Here is a 24,774-nt window from a genome sequence, read left to right on the forward strand (position 1 = left end):
CAACTTACAAAAATCAGTAGCCCTTCTATATACCAACAATGAACAAATTGAGAAAGAATATAGGAAAACAATTCTATTTATGATAGCCTCAAAAAAGAATCAAATACCTAGGAATACACTTAACAAATGACCTCTACAGGGAAAACTATAAACTATTGAAGAAAAAAATTTAAGATTGCAGAAGGTGGAGAGATCTCCCATGCTCATGGATTTGCAGAATCAACATAGTAAAAATGGCTATACTACCAAAAGCAATCTACATGTTCAGTGAAATTCCCATGAAAATTATAATGGTATTCACCAAAGAGACTGAAAAATCTACCCTAAAGTTCATTTGAAAACACAAAAGACCATGAATAGCCAAGACCACACTGAGCTAAAAGAGCAATGCTGGAAGTATAACAATATTTGGCTTCAAACTATACTACAGAGCTATAGCAACAAAAATAGCATGTTACTGGCACAAAAACATATGATGACCATGGAATAGAATAGAGGACCCAGATACAAGTCCATTTAGCTACACCCACCTAATTTTTGACAAAGGCGCCAAAAATCACGATGGAGAAAAGTCAGCCTCTTCAACAAATGCTGCTAGGAAAACTGAGTATCACTGAAATTAGATCCATGTTTGTCACCCTGTACATGTATCAGCTCAAAGTGGACTAAGGACTTAATATAAGACCTGAAATCTTGAAGCTAGTAGAGGAAAGACCAGTGAAGACACTGGAAGCAATAGGCACAGGCAAGGACTCCCTCAGTAGAACTCAAACAGTTCAACTAAGAGAAAAAATTGACTAATAGGGCTATGTGAAATTAAAAAGCTTCTGTACCACTATTCACAATAGCCAAGTTATGGAAACAGCCAAGATGCCCCACCACTGACAAGTGGATTAAGAAAATGTGGTATTTATATACAATGAAATTTTATGCAGCCATGAAGAAGAACAAAATGTTATCATTCACAGTTAAATGGATGGAATTGGAGAACATCATTCTGAGTGAGGTTAGCTTGGCCCAAAAGATCAAAAATCGTATGTTCTCCCTTATATGTGGACCTTAGATCAAGGGCAAACATAACAAGGGGATTGGACTTCGATCACATGATAAAGAGAGCACACAAGGGAGGTATAAGGATAGGTAAGACACCCAAAAAACTAGATAGCATTTGTTGCCATCAACTCAGAGAAACTAAAGCAGATACTTTAAAGCAACTGAGGCCAATAAAAGAAGGGGACCAGGAACTATTGAAAAGGTTAGATCAAGAAGAATTAACTTAGAAGGTAACACACACGCACAGGAAATTAATGTGAGTTAACTCTCTGTATAGCTATCCTTATCTCAACCAGCAAAAACCCTTGGTCCTTCCTATTATTGCTTATACTCTCTATTCAACAAAATTAGAGATAAGGGCAAAATAGTTTCTGCTGGGTAGTGAGGGGTAAGGGGGAGTAAGGGAGGGATTGGGGGGCAAGGGGGAGAAGTGACCCAAATATCGTATGCACATATGAATAAAATAAAAATTAAAAAATAAAGCTTCTTCACAACAAAAGAAATGATCTCTAAATTGAAGAGGCCACTCACAGAATGGGAGAAAATCTTTGCTATCTACATATCAGACAAGGGACTGATAACCAGAATATACAGGGAGCACAAAAAAACTCTTCATCATTCTATGTTGGAAGTCTGTAACTTTTGATTTTCACAGGAACTTACAGCAAGGCTAGTCTTGAGTCTCAAAAGAGGCTTTGGTCTTAGGCTTTTGAACAGTGTTGGAATATTTAAGACTTTGGAGACTCTTGGAAATGAACTAAATTCATTTTTCATTATGAGATAGCCATGACCCTTTGAAGGCCAGGAGGAAATTGCTATGGTTTGAATGTAAAATATCCCCTATGAGATCATGTTTTGAATACTTGGTCCTCAACTGGTGGCACAACTTGGGTAGGTTATACAAACTTTGGGTGGTAGAGCCTAACTAGAGAAAGTGGGTCTCTGGGGGCAGGTCTTTGAGGTCCCAGTCACCTTTTCTTTCTTTGCTTCTTGATTGTGAAGAAGTGAAGAACAGCCTCCAGCATATACTCCAACCACCAAGATATTCTGTCCAAGCAACCAAGGCTTGAAACCTCTGAAATTGTGAGCTGAAATAAATCCTCCCTTCAGTTTTTAGGTCAGATATTTTGGTCACAGCAATGAAAAGCTAATTCCCAGTCTATAGCTTGCCTTTGATTTTTTTAATGGCATGTTATCTTGTGGAGTAAAAACAAAAATTTAATAAGGTATAGGATTTCCTTTATGGTTTCAGGATTGTCTTTAGTGTTTATTCTCCATCAGAATGTTTTATAATATTCTCCTATATTTTATAATGATATTTTATTTTTCATATCCAACTTGAATCTGTCTGGATCTTGTCTCTGTATATATTACTATGTTGGAGTTTAGATTTTTTTCTCTTACAAATAAATTTATATCATATCATCCCTATTGGTTTGCACAAACTTGAAACAATACATTTTCACATATTATTTTCTACATATACACAGATATATATTGTAACAAAAAAAGAAATAAAAGAGAATGAAAGCAAATCTTTCAAGGAAAAATAAGATATGTGTCATAAAGACAGAAGCAAATTTACCCCAGCAGGGTGGCTGCTTGTTCCTTATAGTCTTGGAAGTATAGTCATGGTTCAACAACTTTCTCCAGCAATTTCTTAGCAGAAAATATTTAATCAAAATCTTATCAGCAGTTGGAAGATGTGAGAATCCATGAGGGCATACAGAGATCATAGTAGTTTCAAAATAACCCCTTGCTTAACACATCTCTATTCTGTGGGATTTTTTTAGAATTTACATAGATTATTGAAGTGTCCTTTGCAGCACCTCTCCAATGGGTCCACATTAGCATGCTTTTACTCTGGTGTGCAGCATTGCTTGTGTCTGCAAAAGCTCTTGCACTGAAACTCCATAAGGAGATTTCTGCATCTCCAGTTAGAAGAGGTCATTTCTATCACAGGTCCACCATTTCACCAACCCCAGCCCACCTAAACATGTAACTTAGCCTCACTGCAGTTTTCAGACTGCAGTTTAATGAGTTTCTTAAAAACTATGTTGTGTTTGAAGTGCATGATTTTCATACCATCTGCCAGCAAATGCCCAGTAGTTTCCCATAGAAAGCATGCTTTATTTTGCAATAAGTAATAAACCTAACTTGTTTCGTATGGAGGGAATTGACAAATCCAAAGTAATGGTGGATTTGGTTGCAGAGAATTTCCAAACGTTACATATCTAGGACACTTTACAATGTGCTAGGCACTGTTTCACATGACTTGTACATTAATTCCTTTAGTTTTCACTAACAAGTCTGTGAGATGGGTACTGTATTATGGATGAGGATATCCATATAAATCAAAGTTTTGTGTTTACTTCAAAAATCAGGACCCAGGTTTACCAGCTTTAGAATCTGCACCTCAAGCCACACAGTACAATCAGAAAGAATGGAGGAGGTTTATACAGTTCTTTGCTGTATTTTGACAATCAAGAGAAAAGCTGTAAAGAGAGAGCATGTGAGGGCATACTTTATTTTGTACACATTTTATCTTATTGATGGCATAAGAATATGCATTTGACAATAACATATTCAATATTGAATATAATATACATTTTACTATAGAGTTCATTTCTACTCTTATCTCACAAATACTTAAATCTCTCTAAGGAGGGTATTTTGGTAGACTTTTTCATGTAAATATTACCTTTTAGGAAAGATACATTTTCCTAATATTATACACTGAAATATATACCTAGTATACAGAAAAAATGGTTTATCTCTAAACACATGAACTGACAAATTTAAATAATTACAGTTTTTGGATAACAGTACTTTGTTGACCAAATAAAAATTTTAAAATGAAAAAAAAATTACTAAGGGGCTCTCTCAATAGTTGAGTGACTCTTACCTTCAAAAGAACATGTATATTTTTACTAACTGGTGTTTGTTGTCATTCATTTTATCATCTATGCCTTTGCTTTTTTGTAATAAACTATTTTGTTGGGGAAAAGTTAGATTTATAGACAAATTGCAAAAATAGTCCAGAGTTCCTCTAAACCCTTCACCCAGTTTCACTACTGCTAAGGTTGCCATCTTATAGTGCATTTGTAACACTAAGAAGCGAGGCTGAAATCATCACTGTTTATTAACTCCTGAATGGGAAATGGTGATATATAGCAAGTCAGAATTGGGCCCCTCTAGTGCAGATCTTTCAGGTTTGTTCCTTTAGGTCCCAATCAACTCTTCAAGGCTTTTGGCGTTTGAGATACATTTACCCCAGTCTTCTCTCTCTCCATATGAAGTGGAAGACCAATCTGCCCATAGAGAAGCTCTCTGTGTCACAGGCATTTCAGCCTTACTTTGGGAATGTGATGTGACCACCTCCATCATCTCATCTGACTCACATGTAAATCAGGCCCAAGTGTCCTCCTCAGTCAGTGACTCCTGGGAAACCCCTGCATTCCCCAGTTATGAATGGAATGATATGGATGTCTCTCACTTGTTCATATTATTTGCTTATCTCTTCTGAAACTACTCAAGCTAGTTCCAAATACCCACCTCCTTCACCTAATGGATTGTTCAGCTATCACCTGCCCTTATCATTAGTAGATCTGATAATATCCAGCTCATAGCTGGAACTTGCAGTTGCAGACACTCTCATATCCCATTGTCAGTTGCTCAGGCTCTATCCATGAACTGAGAAGTAGGTTTCAAATTAATAGTTACTCAGTACCATAGAGAATAGGACTTTGCTTCAGAATCTAGAGGTCTGTGTTGCTACTTGCTTAGTGAGGTTTACCACTGCTGTTCCCAGCACTATCACATCTCTTGATCATACAATCTATTCTCAAGCACTTTCAGTCATAGCTTGAAATTAGTGCTTCTTCTTGCTCTAGGTCTCATACAATATTGAAGTCATTTGTTGATTCAATTAAAGTACCACAGAAGTAATTTTTTAACAAAAAGAGATTGTACTGTCACTGTCCATGCATTGCCTCTGACCTGATCCCTTGCATATTCAACCCCAATCAAGCTGTCAAGATATAAATTGGTAGGGTGAAATTCATTATTGTATGCAAGGGTAGATATAGGATTACTGCAAACTTTGAAAACAAGACTGGAAATCACTTTGAAACAAATTAAATAAAAACAGTGCCCTTTTTATGTTTTAAAAATTACCAGATCTTAAATAGTAGAGCATCAAAAAAATCAAAGGATATACTCAATTGGCTTCATAACACTCGATTGTTTAACTGTTCATTCCCTGTGTTGACCAAGACTATTCTGGTTTTAAAAGCTTAATTGAGCATTTCGTATTTTCATTCTGTGGAGTAACTGGATTCTAAGATTTTCTTTCTGTGTTATTTTTAATTTCTTAAACATGTCAGCCTAACACTTAGCTAACGTTTATCACTTACAAGTGTTAAGACCAAAAACTTTCCCTTCCTAAAGAAGAAAGAAAACGAACACCAACATCTTGTAAAGTCCAATTACAGTGGAGTCAGTACCAATTTACAAAATCATTCTTATCCTCATATAGAGGCCTACCTTGGTAAATACTAATGTTTAAGCCATTAGCTAAATAATTAACTCAGTTAGCAAAAACAAAACAGCTCATTTCTATAGTCACTCCTTTGTGCATAGTAATTGTTGCAAGATGAACTTCACAGTTGACAAAGCAGATTCGAGAAACAATTTGCAGGCAAGTGTACCTGCCTATCAACACAACCTCAGAGAAATGAACATGGATCCATTGCAAACTTCATTGCTCTATGGTGGTGGTACACAATATAATCACTAAATTGACTGAGGCAACATGACTTCTTCCTGTCCATGAGGTAAATGATCTGGGCAGTGGGGGAAAGTCCTTCAGATTGCTGCCCACTCTGTTAGTAATTAGCTGGTATTCTTCCACGTGTCCAAAATTGTGACTTTCAAAGTTGGAAGCCGAAACCTACATTTTGATTATGGATTGTGACTTGGATGTTTTCCTCAGGACTACATGTGTAAGTGTTTCTGATGGTAGTTTTAAGTGCTCTCAATGAGTGACTGGTAACTTTAAAAGTGGGTCTCCGACCTTGGGAAGAGTTGAATTCAACTGAATTTCTTATAGGAAAAACCAGCTAGACCTTGTATTAATTCCAAAATGGCAGACTAAAAAAGTGACATTTTTACTACGAGCTCCAAAGTCACCACCTGTGAGTTAGGGTTCCTATTTATAGTGGCTGATAATGAGTATTCTTGTCATAGGCAGGTTGTACAGGGAACTGTGCAGATACAAGAGCCAGGGGACATTGTGAGGGGCTGTCTGGTGTGGATCCTTTGAGCTCAAAGTCCATTGAGCTGGGGGAGATGCTTTTATGGGACATCCTGGTCCAGGAAGAGACCCAACAGTCCAGGTACCGGTCACATGAGCCTGTGGGTTCTGAGGAGTGCAGGCACACAGTGGGTAAATAGAGCTCTGCTATATACTTACAAACTCCTGAAGCTGTGTGCCTGTTGTCTGTGGGGTCTCAGAGATACAGAAACCAGATATGAGACCTCTACCCAGTGTTTCCAGGCTCTTGTCATCATCAGAGAAAGAACTCAGAAATTCAGGGACAAAGTAAGGAATTGGGAGGATGATTATTGCAGAGCAAAAGTGTATACTTAAGAGGGGAGTGTTGGCTGTTCAAGAGATAGTAACATCACTGGGATTTTGGACAGCTCATCTTATGGACAAACTTTAATGGAGGGGAGGATTACTCATGAGTGAAGACAGGGGAAAAAGCAGGGAATTCCAGGAATGGGTGGAGATTTTTCTGGAATGAGGTCGCTCTGCTTTTATGTCTTATGGTAATCCTGTTTTTCACTGTTTGAGCAGTCATATAATGTCCTGCTGTAATACAGCTCTGGTGCTACATCTTTTCTCCTATCCCTGTCTAGCCTATCTAGTCACACCCACTTTCACATATCTCTCAGATCAGGACATGACCCTGGAGTTACATGATCTGGGATCTGACTCCAGAGGGGAGACCCCTAGGTTCCAAGATTGAGCTCTCTGGGATACAGAGGCTTCTCAAGCCCTCACATTGGCAAAGCCTGAAACTGGAAATTGATTGAGGCTCAGGTGAAAAGGAGTAGGAAGAACTTTATAGGTAGAAAGTGAGAGTGCAAGGAAAGAGGAGAAAGAAGAACTGGGAAAAAGAAAGGAAGACACAGAGTGCCATCAGCTGGAGAAGCGTTTCCCACATAAGGACTCTCAGGTGAGGTGTATATGGCCTTCAAAATCCAAGGATGACACCCTCTGTCTTAGTGCTGTGAATTGCAAAGTTTATCAACTTTCTGGGTCATAACCCAGACCCTATAATTTTGCTGATCTGGACTTATAGATGTTCTTACAGTTTGTCATCTACTTCCTGGTATGTGTGCATCCAGTCAGAACATTTGGAATACTTGTAGCTTCCTAGCTACCAGATGTTATTAACACAATGTGATCAATTTAGTGGACCAACCTGATAGTCCTTAAAATATCAAAGTTACTTAGGTCCTGATTTGCTACATTATGAAAGGCTTCCAGGAAAGTTATATATCCCTGAGGCAAGAAGGTGAATATGTGCTGCTGACCTGGCCATTAAATGCAAACTGCTCCTAATACTCCCTAGTGATAGTTATGAAAAAGAAAGCAGCTGCCAGATGAAAGGAGGCAAACCAAGTGCCAAAGTCTGTGTTGATACGTTCTGTTGAAAATATCGTTGGGCACCCATGGCTCAGGTTTGTAATCCTAGCTACATAAGAATCAGAGTTCAGGAGGATCGTGGTTCAAAGCAAACCCAGGAAAATTGTTCACAAGATCATATCCTGAAAAAATTCTTCACAAAAAAGGGCTGGTAGAGTGAATCAGGGTATAGGCCTTGGTCTATACCTGTACAGGTATAGGTGTTCAAACCTCAGTTCCACAAAAAAAAAAGAAAATATTGAATCTGGCACAACATTTGTGATTAAGGCTAGCACTATATGGAGAGAGCAGTCTGTCATTGGACCCAAGAGTCCTGCATGTTCTTTCTGTGTGTGTCAAGAATGCAACATCCTCAGCACCCTTTACCTGGGTCATTTCTCTGGGCTGGGCTTCAAGTGAGAAACCTTGAAGGATGAGAAAATGTCTCTCTCTGCACATTACATACCTCCATTTCTGTGCTCATCATTGGTGAAACAAATTCACTGCAGGCATATCATCCAAGGGGCCTCAGGACTTGGAGGCAAAAGGAACCAGTCCAACATGGTGTCCTTGTGGCTTTTTATGTCCTAAATAAAATGCTCTTTTGTCTCTGATCCATGAGTCTCATGTTTTATGTTATGATTCATTAAATATTAGCATGCCAATTCACTAGCTTGTAAGAAGGATAATACCCTGGACTCTGACACACATAGCTTAAATTTATGGCAAGGGAACATCAGCCATCTTGAACTGCCTGTTTTTGCCAAGGCCAGATGAATTAGGACTACTTTCTCTGCATCCTTGATAGTGGCTTTAATCTTTTTAATTCTGCTCTGCATAAAGAATTACTTATGGTATTGAAGGAAACAAGAATGTGTCATCCCAAATTATGCCTCTGACATAAAAACTGTTTCAAGCTGAAGGCAATTAAAAAGCAGGAAATGTAGGAAGAGCTCTCACTATCCTCTTTCTGCCTGCAGGCAGGTTTTAAATTCTCCTTTACTGGAGGTGATTCTAGAAGTATCAGCCCCATGGCACCTGAGGAATCTGCAAGCAAACATTGTTCCATTAGTTCCATCTTATATTTACCTCCCCACAATCTTCTACCCTCAAAAACCTGAATCTGCATTCTATTGTGCTGTCATTTTTCTATAAATGCTTTGTTCTTTATTGAAGGTGCTATGTAAGCCAGAATTCTAAGTGACCTCTTCAAGTTATTCATGACCCTGGTATTTTCCCCATATATATGAAATACAAATGTTACTAAAATTCCATCTGTTTTTTTCTTTTTAATCTCTCATTTCAGGCATTGCAGCTGTGAATTTAGAAGTGTAAATTAGATAGCAAAAGATTGGGTATTTTCCACCCCTACTGTTTATAAGCTTGATGTTGGGAATAGAAAACATTCAAATCTTCCATTTGGCTCCTTCTACTTACTCTACCTTCTACCAACTCTGTAGGTTAAGGAACCACTTGAATGCTCTGTCAACCGCTAAAAGTATCTACGCCCATTATACATCCAGAAACAATAATCACAGGCTTGGTGCATGGACACACTTAACTCACTGTGATTTTGACTCAGACCAAAATTCCATTTGTTTGTTGGACTTTAATGCCCACTGTAACTTAAAATGATGATGCGATTTTGTGTTTCCTGCTATCAATGCCGTATGAGACCTTGTATCTAACAGTCTTTGAAAATTCCAGGTATTCACCTGTATTGTGCTATTAACCTATAGTTAGGCATAGCAATCCTTGGAGAGGTAGTAGACTGCCAATTAACTCTACAGAATTGTAAAAAATTTTCAGGGCACTTCCTCAGGCTCTTTCCAATCAGTGCTCTCTATATCTGCTAACTGGTATGAATCTGGGACTCAGATAATGGGTCCCTATTTTCTACTATAATTAGGTAATGTCACTGCCCTAATCAACTGTTTACTCATCTGACTCCTAGGAATACAATTACCTGTTAGGTACCACCCCAAATTCGTGAAGGTCATAGCACATTGATTAGCACTATTACCATTCTTACTACTATTATGGTAATAACCATCCTATCTTTGAGGCTGACACTTAGCCCCTGCCTTTTGAAACTCCAATTAACTGCACTTACATTAGAAAACTCAGTTGCACAGCAGCTTCTTCCACTGAGAACACTGACCCACAGAGGTAAACCGCCATTCAAATCCTCAGAACTGCTGGTGCTCACATACTCAATGACTTTTTTATTTTTTACCATATTAGTGAAGAAAATATTCTGTGGACACTACTATGGAGCACAGTCAAGGCGAGAGTGTCTTTGATCTCCATTAACATATCCATACTAATGTATACAACCACTAGAATTCCCTCAGCTTTTCTTTAGTATTACATCAAGAGAGTTCTCATCATTATTTTGATTGCTATCAACATACTTATATCTAGATATCAGGAGTTATCTCAGAACACCATCACCATAAATTCCAAGTACGTTTGCAAAACATTGAATCCTAAATCTTAGGAGAACAGCTTCCATTGTGGCAAGCAGAATACTGACTCCACGAAGAGGTTCATATCCCAAACCTTGAAATTTGTGAACAAACATGTTAACTTCCATGGCATAAGAGAATTTCAGAACTGTATAAATTGAAGAGTTTGAGATTGGGAAATTATAAGTGTAGGCCCAAAATGGGCTTAAGATCTAAGGGGAACAGGAAGGACTGAGCTAGAATAGCAGCTCTGATAACTAAGTGTGGTTGCAGGAAGGAAGTGCAAGCCAAGGAATGTAGGTGGCCTCCAAAAGAAGAAAGGAAAAGAAACTGATTCTTCTCTAGAGTCTCCATCAGGAACACAGCCTGGCCTAGCCATTTTAGGCTTCTGACTTACTAAAGAGTAAGATCATCCATTTGTGTTGTTTTAAAGTCCTGTATTTGTGGTAACTTATTACAGCACCAAAAATAAGTTACCTCACCTGTTTGAACCTTATTTTATTATTCCTTCTCTTCCGTTCAGCCCAACTCCTTCAATATCCACTCCCATTTCTCAAGTTTTTATCCATAAATATTATCTAAATCGGAAGTCTTTTTGAGGTATAGAGCTTAAAATTCTTCGTATACTGTATTGAGGCTTCAGGCAATGAGGTGACTGAGAAAAGCACACATCATCTTGCTGAAAAGTGCTTCAAGAGTAATCATTGTGTTGTATCCAGGATAAGCATATTGAACAACTTCTGCCATCCAGAAGATCTCAAAGTTATTTTGAAGTCAATTTTTTAAATTTTTTGCCCATATTTCAAAGTTCAAAATTTTAGGGGTCCATTTTCCCTATAAACTCCCTAAATTTGATGAACGATAAATGGAAAAGTTTAAATGGAGCTTTCTTTATAGTTGAGCCACTATTACAATATGACCTAACCTATTTTTTTAAACACAGTCTTCCCTGAAATTGCAGTAGATAAGAATATTCATTACCAAGGTCATAGAGGCTCTTAGACTTCTTCTCAACTTATATACCTGACATAATTTCATGATATTTTAATTCAAGTGTCTTTTCTTTGTACAATATTCCTTAGCACCTTTAAATAAGCAAGAAATTCATTGTGCTTAAAACAATAACATCTTAAAAACAAAATATGAGCTGGGAATTTTTAGACTGTCACATAAGCCATACCTCTTATCACATTGCTGAATGACTAATATTGGTCTACTATCTGAGTATCAGACTGCATCCAGGAGAGAAAAATAAGAGCCTAGGGAGGGACCTTTTTGTTCTATTGTCTCTTCCTCAGGTATTCTACAAAATGATTTATTTTAGGTCAGTCAATTTTATAGTCTTTCAGAACTGGAATTATGCCATTTAAATTATCCCATATCCCATTTTTTAATCCAAGTATATATTATAATTTTTCTTCCAATGTCTAACAATGAGGAAATGTATAGTGATGTAAATTTAGGACTGTGACAATACAGGTTTATTTGTACAATCTTTCTTATTTCTGTCTTAAGATATATTTTTCAGAAAACACATAAGAAGAGTAACTTTTATATAGAATTCAATGCTAGGTAAGTCATGTAGCCAGAATGCTTTCTTGATTAAAAGTTGTGAGGTCTGAGGTAGATATCATGGGTTATGGAGTCCAAATGTTGCCAGTTACTTTAGGTACATTTGTAAAACTTGCTGAAAATCATCCCTCTTCTGAATTTTTTTTTACTTCTTTGTATAGGGACATTTTCATCATATAATGAATTTCTTAAAGGGTTTACTGCCATATACCGCAAAAATTTTCATAAAGAATAGACATGTATGTGACTTCTACATTGTGAATCACTCACACCTACCTGTGCTGCTTTGTGCAATGCACAATTACTGAACTCTGCTGAATGTCCTGGATTTCATTTTCTCAGAAGTTAGCAATTGTTAACCAGGTATGTTCTATTATAAAATTTCTTATCCCACATGTTCTTAGAAGATATGGTTGCAAAGGAAAAAGAACATGCTTATTAATGAAAGGATAAAGTCTAAAATTGTACATGGTTTTCAGCTACTGAAATGTCAAAGGTATACCCCAGAATCAGAAAATCCCTTTTCTTCCATATAAAGGCAGTTTCTGCCATATTCACATGGCTAGATTATTAAAAAATAATAATTAATAGAAACTGGAGACTCTTAATAGGTAACCATTGAGATTGAGATTGGCCCAAATATTCACTTTCCAACCATGGAAACTCTGAGGGTTAGTCTGAAACAAGTATCTGGCAACAGATTCAAGTCTTCCAAACTATGTGCTTCTGAAATTTCAACCCAATATGTGAGGATTTCATACAAGTCCAGTGATGTTTCAATTCAAGTAGTTATGCAGGATCTCATTCATCAGTACTGAAAGATGGCATTTATTCTTTATGACTTCATGTGTTTGTCAATGATTTTTAAGTTTTAGCCTCTTTTCATCACCAAAAAAAAATCAAACTTCTTTTAAATTTTTTTCTAATGGATTCTTCACATCTTTCCCTGCACCTGAAGTAAGCATTAAAAATACCTCAGTAGTGTGAACACTTCTTTCATTTTGATTTTAGATGCCTATTCAAATTCACTACCTCTAATATCTATTTATCAGGTAAAATAACAAAGTTGCAAAATTCAGCAAGGCAATTATGAAGCATTTGTAGGATTACTTTTGAAAAATACTGAAGAAGCAGTAAATAACCTAAGCCCAAAAAGATATATTTATAGAAAAGAAAATGTTGCCTATTAAGAGGTATTATTATATCTAAGTCACATAATATTATACTCACATTTTATACTCTCTTATATTTTCATGCTCAATAGCATTCAGAATTATTGGTTCTTACCTTTATCCATTTCCTGGTAGTAAAATCAGACAGACATTAATGGACCATTAAGTAATTTGTAGACTATATCTCCCTCAACATTGATGCAAAAACGTTAAATAAAATATTAAGAAATTAAATGTTAATTTAAATAGATGGTTACTTAACCAATGGAGAAAATTTACAAAGAACACACAAAATCTCTATGTACTATCACTTCCTGCTAATTATTAGAAAACAATAACTTTTAATAAATGAGTGCTTAGAAAATTGGACATTTTAAATAAAGCAAAAATTCAGATAATAGTTAAATGAACAAAAAGTGTTCAACATCATTAAGTATTAGGTAAACTCAAATCAAGGCTACTGTGACATGTTTTTCCATACCCTACGTAATAGCCAGTAACACACGCACACACTCACACACTTGCACACACAGAGACCAGCAATATCAGATCATAGCCATGGTGTATAGCAAATGGAACTCTCCTAACATTGCTGATGTAGAATGTGAAACTTCCAATTTCTTACACAGTTTTATCATTAATTAATCCCAGTCCTAGGTACTAGCTCAAGTCAATTGAAAACTTGGGTTGCAACAAAGACATATGCACAAATGTTTATGGTTCTTTATGCAATATCAAAACCTTGAAACACCTAAAATGCCCTTTTGCTAGCAAATGGATCATACCTCTGTAATGGAATACTAGTAGGCAGTTCAACAGAATGAACCACAACATCAATAAATTTTAGATAATTATGTTAATTGAAAGAATTCAAAACACAATATCCTACATTATTCTACTTATATTATAACTGGGGAAAAACAATACCATAGAGACAGAAAGAACAGTGGATGCAGAGGTGGGGCAGAAAGTATAAGGAATGACTACAAAGGGAAGCAATGTTAATTGCTAGATAAGAAAGGACTTTTAAGTACTGCTGGTAGTGTTGGAATTAATAACCCTCCAGTGCCAAAAACAGACACACAAGAGACAGAAAATCTTGACAAGGCAATTTCCTTCTCTTGATCAACAGGGTGCAAGCATGTGCTCACTCCAGCTGAGCAAACACACAAGCACAAAATGGCTGACAGTGGCTCCTCCTTATATCCCTGACATAGTTGTACCTGCCCCTCACGTGGGATTTGTCAGGGTCAAAGGTTCACAATCTTTCCTGATTGGCTAAAAGGCTTGGTGGATGAGTTAGGGCATGCAGTTTGGCAGGCAATGGAGTTGTACAAGAATCCGAAAGAAGAAGCAAGAATCCTTTAAACATGCAAGTCACCTAAGATGGAGACCTGAGGAATTTTTAAGTTATCTAAGATGGAAACAAATACTTTGATAGAAAAGATTATTTTTCTTACAATTTTCCCCTCTTTTAATTTAAATTCTTTTCTTCAAACTCATTTAAGAGCTGTTCGCTCTCTTGTTCCTGCATTTCTAATAGAAAAAAGTTGTTTTGGTAGGGCGGGGGTGATTGCTTTGTGAGGGCTGTCTCAATTAACCACTGTATTAGTGGAATTATGCAGCAACCTACTAAAATTAAAACTCCAGCCACTACAATCAAGGAGGTTAAAATTGAGGTCATCCAGCCCTTCCATCTCCCAAACCAATTTCCCATTAAGTCAGTGAAGGGGTCATTTATATCTGAGTTTTCAGCTAGCTTGTTAGATAGGGGAGTTAATCCCTGTAGGGCCTTAGAAATAGTTACATCTGGGGCTGTATTATTTGGTATATACATGCGTCACGAAACTCCAATAATTATGCAAACTCCTCCCTTTTCAGCCAACATCACGTCTAATGCTAGCTTGTTCTCCAAAGCCATCTGGCTAGTTAGTCCCAATTGCTCTGCTATTACTTTGATGGCATCCCTGGTATAGTTAACAAACTTTTGTTGATTATAATAAATATAATTAATACAATCAGCATTTTTATTTATAATGGACCACCAGAAGAGTACTGATTCCAATCCTGTTTCAATTTGATTTCTGGCTTTAAATTTGTTTGGGACCCTCTAGGAACCCCAGTGGTATCAATGTGAACATGGAGATCAAAGGATCCTCTGCGGTTGGCTGCAGTGTTTATGCCTATGTCTCTGCTTTTTCAAGATGTTGTGGCATGGCTGGGGATCTAAGTACTAAGGTGAAAGGGATTGCCAACTGCACCAAAGCACAGGTGCCTGCTCAGTTACCTGAGAGAGTCTCAAGTAAATGTCCTCTGCAGTACCACCAGACAGCAGCTCTGCCCACCAAGAGTGTGGACTGGTTCCTGAAGCTGTTGAAGGACTAGCTTTCACAGCATCCCATCAGATTTTCCACATTTGTCAATTGTCCCCCCTGTCTGGTGAAACAGGGAGTAAAATTGATGTCTATGGTGGGTTGCCTAATAGTCCTTGGGGGCTGACCTGTAGGACCTCTGGGAACAGTAGTGATAGCATCCTGCAGGATTTGTTGCCCCAAGATTTGGCATCCTGACACAGAGCCAACATGCAATACATTCCATCTGGGTTCGGGGACCATCCTAATGAAAATGGGACCACCTGAGACTCTGGTCTCCAAGTAGTACAGATACAGCAACTGCTCTTATTTAATGTGCAGACAGCATTTCATCCATTCCATCCAAGCATTTGTATCCCTGTACCCAATTTCAATAGCCACAGTTTGTCTTAGGTCCTTGGCTTCTACTACAGTTACCTGAGTTCAATTGTTGTACAAATGTGGAAGTAACACTGGAGTAGAGGTAGAACTGCGTGTCACCTAGGATGGGTTGGGAGCTAGATGGAGCTTAAAAGCACCTAACAGTCCTGTCCCTGAGACTTCTGCCCCAACCCATATCTACAAAATATAGATGGTTCTTGTGTCATACTCCAAGGGCTTTCTATGACTAATCTAAGTGGGTTACATTATTTATCTTTAAAATAGGAGAATGGGGTGTTTGAAACAACTGTAATTTTGATTATAGTCTCTTAAAAGATTGTTGATTGTTCTGGATGGTAGAAATTGGAGTCTTTCCAGTGCCCTGGGGTCTGATCCAGCCCTTAGGATTGTCATAAAAGGGAGAAGTGTATCCTTTATACTCAGTGTTTCACCCCACATTTGTCCACTCTGGACAGATACCAGCTTTCCTGTGGGATCCAGGATGGGGTACGTATAAAAAGAATATCCTTGGAGCTGGAGTTGGGACATAAGGGCTCCACAGGGAAGGCTCTGGCATGCATCAAACTCAACTTAATAGGGAAAAGTACTCTGAGTTATATTAATAATAAGCATACTATTTCCCAAATGAAAGGGAAAGAATATTTTAACTATAGTCTATTTAAAGTCACTTTGGTATTGACTGGATGCTTGAGCATAGCCCATTTTTCCTTCTGGTCAAGTGGGGGTACCTTCTTTACCTGTGTGTGATGATTCTCCCCTCTCCACAGTCTAGACGGCTATCTCTGTGGTGAGCAGGACCAAGAAAGATCCTTCCCAAGCTGGCTTAACCTCATTTTCTTTCCAGATCTTGATTAGCACATGCTCGCCAGGCTGGTGCTAGTGAACAGAAAAGTCAAGTGGAGGAGCCTGTGCTAACAATCCTTTTTTCCTAAAACAAAGTAAAGTAGAGGACAATCCAAGTATAATTTTTGAGGAAATAGCCTTTGGTTTCAAAGGAAGGTACATCAGTAACAGAGCTAAGTTAAGGAAGCCCATAAAGCATTTCATAGGAGGAGAGGCCAATGTCCTTCTGAGGGGCTGTCCTAATTCTGAGTAGTGCTCTGGGAAGACATTTAGTCCAAGATAATCTGGTCTCTAAGACTAATTTAGTGAGTTGGTTTTTAAGAGTCTGATTCATTCTTTCAACTCTCCCTGAGGAAGGTGGATGCCAGGGAGTAAAATATTCCCACTTAATCTCTAGAGTCTTGTAAGTCCTTTAAGGATGTTGGCAGTGAAATGACTCCCATTGTCTGAGTCTATATTTTCTATAATCCCAAACCATGGGATTATGTTTTCTAGTAATAACCTAATTACATTTGTAGCAGTGGCCCCTAGGAGAGGGATGGCCTCTACCCAATGAGTGATCTATAATAACCAAGAGGTATTTAAGATGACCTATTTTGGACATCTCAGTGTAATCTACCTGAATGCTTTGGAAAGGTCACAACCCGGGGTTTCTACCCCAGCTGGTCTCTGTCTCAGAGCTTGCTTGTTAATCTTTCGACAAGTAAGACATCCTTCTGATACGTGTTTGGCTAGTGTATAGATCCCTATACATCCATAGGCTCACAAAACTGCATCACAAATGGCTCGGGGTCCCCAGTGGCTCCCCCAATGGAGATAGGTAAGGAGTTCTCTCATTAGGGGATTTGAGATCATTTCCCTTCCATTGGGGAAAACCCATTTTCCCTGTTCAATCCTGACTGCCCCACGTTTTTTAGTTGTTATTCCTCAGAGGGGATAAAGATAGGGGTAACATGAGGAGCAGAGAGGTGCGGAATGAGACAAGACTGGGGCCTCAGAGGTGAGAACAGACTGTTTTGCTGTCTAATCTGCAAAAGAATTTCCCTGAGTCTCAAAGTTTACCCACTTTTGGTGACCTGGCACATGGACTATGCTATTTCTTCAGGTAGTTTTAGCATCTCTAATATTTGTAGAATTAATTCTCCATGTACCAAGTCTTGACCCTTGCTGTTGATTAAGCCCTGTTCTATCCAGATTTTTCCAAAGGTGTGGACAACACCAAATGCATATTTTGAATCAGTATATATGGTCCCTTCTTTGTCCTTTAAGTGTTTTAAGGCCTGATTTAGGTCAAACAATTCACAAGTCTGTACTGACCAATTGTTAGGGAGTCAGCCTGATTCTATTATAGTCATGGCCTCCCGGTTTACTATAAAATATCCATTATGCCTTTTTCCCTTGCTTACCTGAGAGGATCCATCCACAAAGAAATGGAACCCAGTCTGGAAAGGAGTTTCCTCAAGATCTGGCCTCACTTTTGTTTTGATATTCAATAATATCTAAACATTTACTTTCAGGGGCTCCTCCCTCCTGCCTTTCTGCCAAGAAAGTGATTGGATTTTGGGCCACATGAGTAGTTAAAGTTAGGTCATCTTTTTCTAGCAAGATAGCCTCATACTTTAGGATCCTGGACTCTGTCAGCCATCTACTCACCTTCTGATTTAAGATTGCTCTAACTTGATGGGGAGTGCTAAAAATTAGTTTCCGCAAAGGTGATTTTTCTACTTTCTTGATTTAGAAGGGTTGCAGCTGCTACTGCCTAAATGCACTAAGGCCAACCTCAAGTGACAGGACCTAGGAATTTAGATAAGAAGGCAACATATGATGTTGACCCCCATGTTTTGGGTTAGTATCCCCAGGGTAATTTCTTCTTTACATTCACAAAGAAGTGAAAAGACTGTTCAAGAGAGGACAAGGCTAGCACAGGAGCTGTGATAAGGGTTTGCTTGTATTTTAATCCCTTTTTTTACATGTAAACTGATTCCTAATCAGGTCAATAGATCTCTTCCAAACAGGATGGTACCTGCCTCAGGGACTAGGAGAAATTGTATCTTAGAAATAAACATCTGTTTCTTGTAATATTTTAACTGAAAAGCTTTCTCCCTTTACCCCTGAAATTAATACCCTCTCCAGGGAACAGATTAAGCCCTGGAGGGAAGATCTGGAAGCCCCTGAGTCAATCAGGAAGGTGACAACTTCACATTGTGGTCCCATTTCTAAATTTATTAAGGGCTCTGATTGGAACCTTTCAAGGTAAAAGAGTCCCTGGGCCCCTATTCTTCATCAAAGGTCATTAAGGAAACAGTTTCCTACACTCTCTTTCCTGTTCTGGACATTCTCTTAGAGTCCAGTATCCCCACATTTAAAGCACTTATTTTCCCCTCTTCTTTGTTTCATCTTCTGATTTTCTGGTCTGTTACACCCCATGAGGGAGGTCAGACTGGTTGAGGTCCAATAGGGTAATGGTTTACCCTTTCCCTATTAACCTGGTAGATTGTGGATAACATAAACTTTGCTTTTTTTTTTTTTCTTCCTCTTTCCTTACATATACTTTTTGTGTCTCTCCTAATAATTCCTCTATGGATCTATTTTCCCAGTTTTCTAGTTTTTGTAATTTTAAGCACAAGCCTGAGGGGCTGGGAGTTGAAGGGGGTGGAGGTGGAGGGGTGGAAGCCTGGGGAGCAGGGTTGGGGCCAGCTCTGGTGCCTGAGCTGGAGGAAGAGCAGGCAAAAGAGGGAGGGAAGGGAGGAGAGTAAATCTTAAATCCTAGTTAGAAAGGGCTTTTTTTTGTTGTTGTTTTTAGTGGAAATAGGGCTACAGGACTCTGTCTCCAACAGAGGGCATATTCCATCTCCTCTTGAGTGACTGAGCATTTGTCATTAACATGCTCAATTAATAGTTGACAGACCCAGTCCTCATCAGACCCAAATTTTGGCCAAAAAAAAAAAAAAAAGAAAAACAAAGGCTTTAAGATCAGATCTTTGTCCAGATAAAAAACAGTATTTAACCATTCATTGTTTTTCTTTCTTTTAGTATGGGGGCTATCATCCTAATATTTTAACATCTTCCCTAGGGGCTCCCAGAGGGCATTTTATCCTGGCCCTTTGTTTTCTGCCCCCCCTCTTTGCTGCCTTTTATTTCCCATTTCTCCCTTCTGGTCAACTGTGCTCTGACTATCAGGAGCTCAATCTTCCCTTTGCTTGGAGGTTTCTCGCACTCTAATTCTTTTTCACTTTGTCTGTATCAGACCATGTCCTTCATGGGAGCTTGAGGCACCTCTTGGTAGATGGCACGTCAGTATAAGCTGTTGACCTGGATTAAATTCAAGAATCTAATTCCGCTATAAACAGTATGAGGTCACCTGAGACCTGAGGATCAGGACTCCACTTTCCCTGCATGTCACCCAACACATCTCATTCACACATCACACAGCCTCCAGTGTCCTCACCACCAAGACATTACTTGGTCACCCCTGTGACGTTTCTTTTCTTGGTTTGTGCACAAAACTTATGTGGTCACTGTGGTTCCTGTCTTCAGAGCTCTTTTATCCACATTGTCAAGAAATTCTGCAGTCCAAGTTCATTTTCAGTTGCCCTCTGCTGAACCTCTGGCCACCACAATCAAGCAGCAGGATGCATCTCCCCTGGGAAAGGCCAGGACCCCCTTCCTGGATGGAATGTAAAATCCTGGACTGAGTCCCCAAATTGTTGGAATTGATAACCCTCTGGTACTGAAAACAGACACACAAGAGACAGAAACTCTTGACAAGGCAATTTTCTCTTGATCAAGAGGCTAAAAGCATGTACTTACTCCAGCTGAGCAAACATGCAAGCACAAAATGGCTGATAGTGGCTCTTCCTTATATCCCTGACACAATTGTACCCTCACATGGAATTTGTCCAGGTCAAAGGTTGACAATCTTTCTTGATTGGCTAAAAGGCTTAGGGGATGGGTTAGGGCATGCAGTATGGCAGGCAATGGAGTTGTACAGGAATTCAGAAGAAGAAGCAAGGACCCTTTTAATATGCAAGTCACTTAAGATGGCAAACTGAAGAGTTTTTAGGTAATCTAAGAAAGTAACAAATACTTAGATAGAAAATACCATTTTCCTTACAGTGTGAATGTAAATTAGTAAAATCATTATGAAAAACAGTATGGAAGCACCTCATAAAACTAAAAATAGAACTGCCATATGATCCAGCAATACCTCTCCTAAGGATATCTCAAAGGAAAGTCAGGTTAACATAAAAGACACCTGCACTCCCATGTTTATTGTGGCCTTATTCACAATAGCTAAGCTAGAGAAACTGCCAAGATGCCCCACTAATGATGAATGGATAAGAAAATATGGTATTTATAAACAATGGAATTCAATCACAAAGAAGAAGAAAATTTTGTTGTTTGCAGGCAAATGGATGGAACTGGAGAACATCATCTTAAGTAGTCAGGCAGGTTCAGAAGACCAGAAGCCACATGTTCTCTCTCATATTTGGAATATAGAGTTAAGACAAATAAACAAATATAATGAAAAACAGGTTATGCTAAGAAGAGACCACATACAAGTGGATGAAGATAAAAGAAGGAAGTTAAGAAGGTGACTATGGTTGACATGCTTCCTATACAAGAATAAATGTAATAAATGTAAGGTTTTTAAACCTGTTGAAATCACCATATGAAGGGGACTAAGGTAGGAAGGAGAAAAATAGGGGGGATTAACAAAATCAGACTATAATACATATATACGTGGAAATGTCAAAAGGAAACTCCCAATATAGCTATCTTAAACAAACAAAAATGACATTGTTTCTTCTTTTACAAAATTGAAGAACAGGAGGGCAGAATAGGTCCTGTCTGGGAGATCAGTACCCTTGACAGTAGAGAGGATATACAGAAGGGGTGTAGGGGAGTAAATACAGTCCAAATATTGAAAACACATATGTATGTGGAAAAACATTACCTATTGAAACTATTGCATCAATGGGGGAAGGAGAAAAAGAAAAATCATAGAGGGAGTGGATTCAAGTAAGATATAGTTGATATATTGTAAGAACTTTTGTAAATGCCACAATGAACCCCCAGCACAATAAAAAGTAAAAAAAAAAAAAATTTAAAGCACCTTCAAAGTGTCCTTTCCATTGTTTTCAGGTAAAATTTTATAACTCAAGTTGAACATGCCAGAGGCATTCCTTTCTACCATTTTAACTTTTCACAAATGTGTTCCTTGAGCTTGAGCTAAACATGGCCCCCAAAGCTATCTTTCCTTCTTAAAGTATGACCATAATCTGACCATGCTCAAAAATGTGTTCACCCTGAAGTGTTTTCCTATAAGAATACACTTAAGCTCCCTGACTAAAATTCCCTTGCTTTCTTTGTTCAGGGAGAGCATTTTTTTGGAAGTCACTCCCAAGCTCTCCTTGCTTGCTGCAGGTACTAAGTTTTTCTCCACTCTTCTGTTTCTTGACCTTAATGGTTTTGGCCTTATACCCATTAAGATTCTAACCCATTGCATTACATCATAGCAAAGAATTATGTATTTGTAAGGTGATGAAACTGCTCTCTACTTTTACTATCTTGGTTATGAGGGGATTTTATATATCAAACTCATATTACTGTACAATAAAACAGGTAAATTTTACTGTGTGTAAATTATAGACCTCACAATTAAATGGTAACAAAAAATGCCTAGTGGAAAACACAAATTAACATGATAGATATAAGTTTAAATATATCATCTATAAGAAATTTTGTTTAAAGATTTAATTGACTTTTATTTATGATTTTTTGTAAGGATTGAGCCTTGGGCCTACTGAAAGCTAAACAATGACCTTTCGTCTGAGCCACACTTCCAACTTGATTTGCAACTCTAGAGTTGGGCAAGATCTCATTCTACACAATAAAATCGGTGTTCCCATGAGCAGAGCATGGAAGTTGAGGTTTATAAGAAGAAAAGGCTGAAGAAAGTGAAAACAGAGGACAAAAAGTTACTTGCTGTTTCAAAGTTACTTTCCTTATAGGGTTGAGACAGAGGACACCTTCTTGCCAAACTTACTCAGATAGACTGAAATATCCTTTATTTTGGAAAAACAGTCTTAACTTCAGTGTAATCACATAACTGTACACACACACACACACACACACACACACACACACACATACACATGCACACCCTCGAACACAAATCTCTCCATTCTGGTTCTGGTTCAGTGTGGTCTGCTGGGGCTTAGAACGGGGTGTTGGGGACTACTCCAAACCAATGCCCTCTCATAAGCACTGTTGAACATTAGATAAAATTATAAGTTCAGCTATAAACCCTTATCCTGAAATCTATCTGAAAGATAAGGTAGAGAAAGCTTTAGCAAAAGTATGGAAATTAGCTCACGTGCAAATAACTACCAAGAAAAAATGGCTTAATAATACTAATACCAGATTGAATATATTTTAATAAAAATATTGTAAACAAAATGTAAAATATATCATTTACCATTAGTGGAAATTTTTAAATGTATCTAAAATAAAGGTCTGAAAAAGATAATAAAAGTTAATATTTGTTACATCTTATTACATTGTTTCATGGTACTTTGTATCTATCTGCAATCTTTTAAATTAAAAAAAATGTCTAAAAAGAATTAATTCAAATAATAGCAAAGCTGCAGAAATTCTTATAGTGGAGGAATGCTCTAGGGATTTAGGGTTACCTTTAGTTTCTGTGCTTGCTATAGGTGACAGAAATTTCATTTGAGCATCATCTTTATGGCTCTGTGGATTCACATGCAAACACAAACACAGGCACCTGTGCAGGCACACACATGCTAAGCATCTTAAATTAATATGTGAAAAGGCAATTTTTTTTAGAAAACTATTAGTAACAGGGTGAATACTGAGGAGATTCAGATTTGAACTATAATAACCAATACTATATTCCTCATAAAACTATAAGGTGTGGTTATTTAAGTCTTAAAGCCTAAGGTTATTTTTGTCCCAGATTTGCATAATATAGATACATCTTTGATAAGTGAGTAAGTAGTCAAGTGTCAAATGGGATTCATTTCATTTCTTGATATCTGGGAGCAAACTATTCGCCTTGCTGAAGTTTGCTCCCATACTGTAAGCAAGTCAGGAAAATTTGTGTCATACCAGAAAACAGGTCAGATGATTGCTCCCTATTCATTTGATGAGAAAGTACAAAATATATGAAAGTAAGTAATTGGTGTGAAAATGTCTCCGTAAGCTGAGGTTTAAGAAATATTGTGAGAGTTGAAAAGAGAAAAAGATGCTGTGGCCATTCCCTGAAAAGAAAATTAGGAGGCAAAATGGCATTTGCTTCCTGCTTCATGACCAGTGTCTACAACAGTGGCTGTGGACAGTATTTCAAAATGCATGTGGGAAAGACAAGATTCTCTGAGGATCAGAGAGTAGTTTTTAAACATTTTTGTTAGTGTATGATAGTTATACAGGGATGATGTTGTGACATTTCCCTATATTCTTATATGTATATATAGGTGAACTGTTGAAATGGTTTGCTTCATCCCCTCCATTATTCTCCCTTTTATACTGTAACCCTTCTTGGAATAACTTCAACAGGTTTCAGTGTTCCATATTCATACTTGTATAGAAAGTACATCAACCATATTCACCCCCGCTTACCCTCTTCATTTACCCTCCCCTTCCTACTAGAGCTCTCCTCTTACCATGACCTGTTTTACATTCCTGTCCTTCATTGTTTAAGTATTTTTTTATTATTTAGTGGGGATCTCACTTTGGTATTTTACTTGTAAATATGTAGTGCATGAAATCAATCTATCCCACTCAACTACTCTTCCTTATCCTTTCCCTCTACCCTATATTGTTCAACAGTTTTCTATGCATTTTGCTCTGTCTCATTCCTACACAGATATGATGAATGTCATTATTACTCATTCACTCTTTATCATTCTTTTCTTCTTTTCTCCTTCATTAGTCTCAAATAACAGACCCAATTTTAGAAACATGTTCTGTATACATTTAAATGCATATATAATAATGCTTGTATTTGTATTGAATCTGTCATTCACATATGAGAGAAAACATGTGACATCTGTCTTTCAGAACCTGACTTACTTCACTTAAGATGATGTTCTCCAGTTCCACCCATTTACCTAGAAATGACAAAATTTCATTCTTTTTATGGCTGAATAAAATTCCACTATATCTACCTATCTATCTATCTCGTTTTTAAAATT

General features: G+C 37.8%; 1 long non-coding RNA gene across 19 annotated transcripts in view; it reads right to left on the reverse strand.

Annotated features, from left to right (window-relative positions):
• The window catches only part of LOC141422445 (uncharacterized), a 178,865-nt gene extending 157,901 nt beyond the window's left edge, over positions 1-20,964 (reverse strand). For 2 of the 19 annotated variants that reach the window (XR_012446985.1, XR_012446988.1), the window contains exons 1-2: positions 17,962-20,858; positions 16,450-16,588 (exon numbers count right to left, since the gene is read on the reverse strand). This is a non-coding gene — a long non-coding RNA (uncharacterized lncRNA). Of the gene's footprint in view, positions 1-16,449; positions 16,641-17,961 lie in introns of all 19 variants that reach the window. The other 17 variants (XR_012446986.1, XR_012446991.1, XR_012446992.1 and 14 more) reach the window with 14 other exon arrangements.
• Positions 20,965-24,774: the final 3,810 nt, after the last annotated feature.

Source organism: Castor canadensis, chromosome 4, assembly GCF_047511655.1.
Source record: "Castor canadensis chromosome 4, mCasCan1.hap1v2, whole genome shotgun sequence".
Classification (NCBI taxonomy): Eukaryota; Metazoa; Chordata; class Mammalia; order Rodentia; family Castoridae; genus Castor; species Castor canadensis.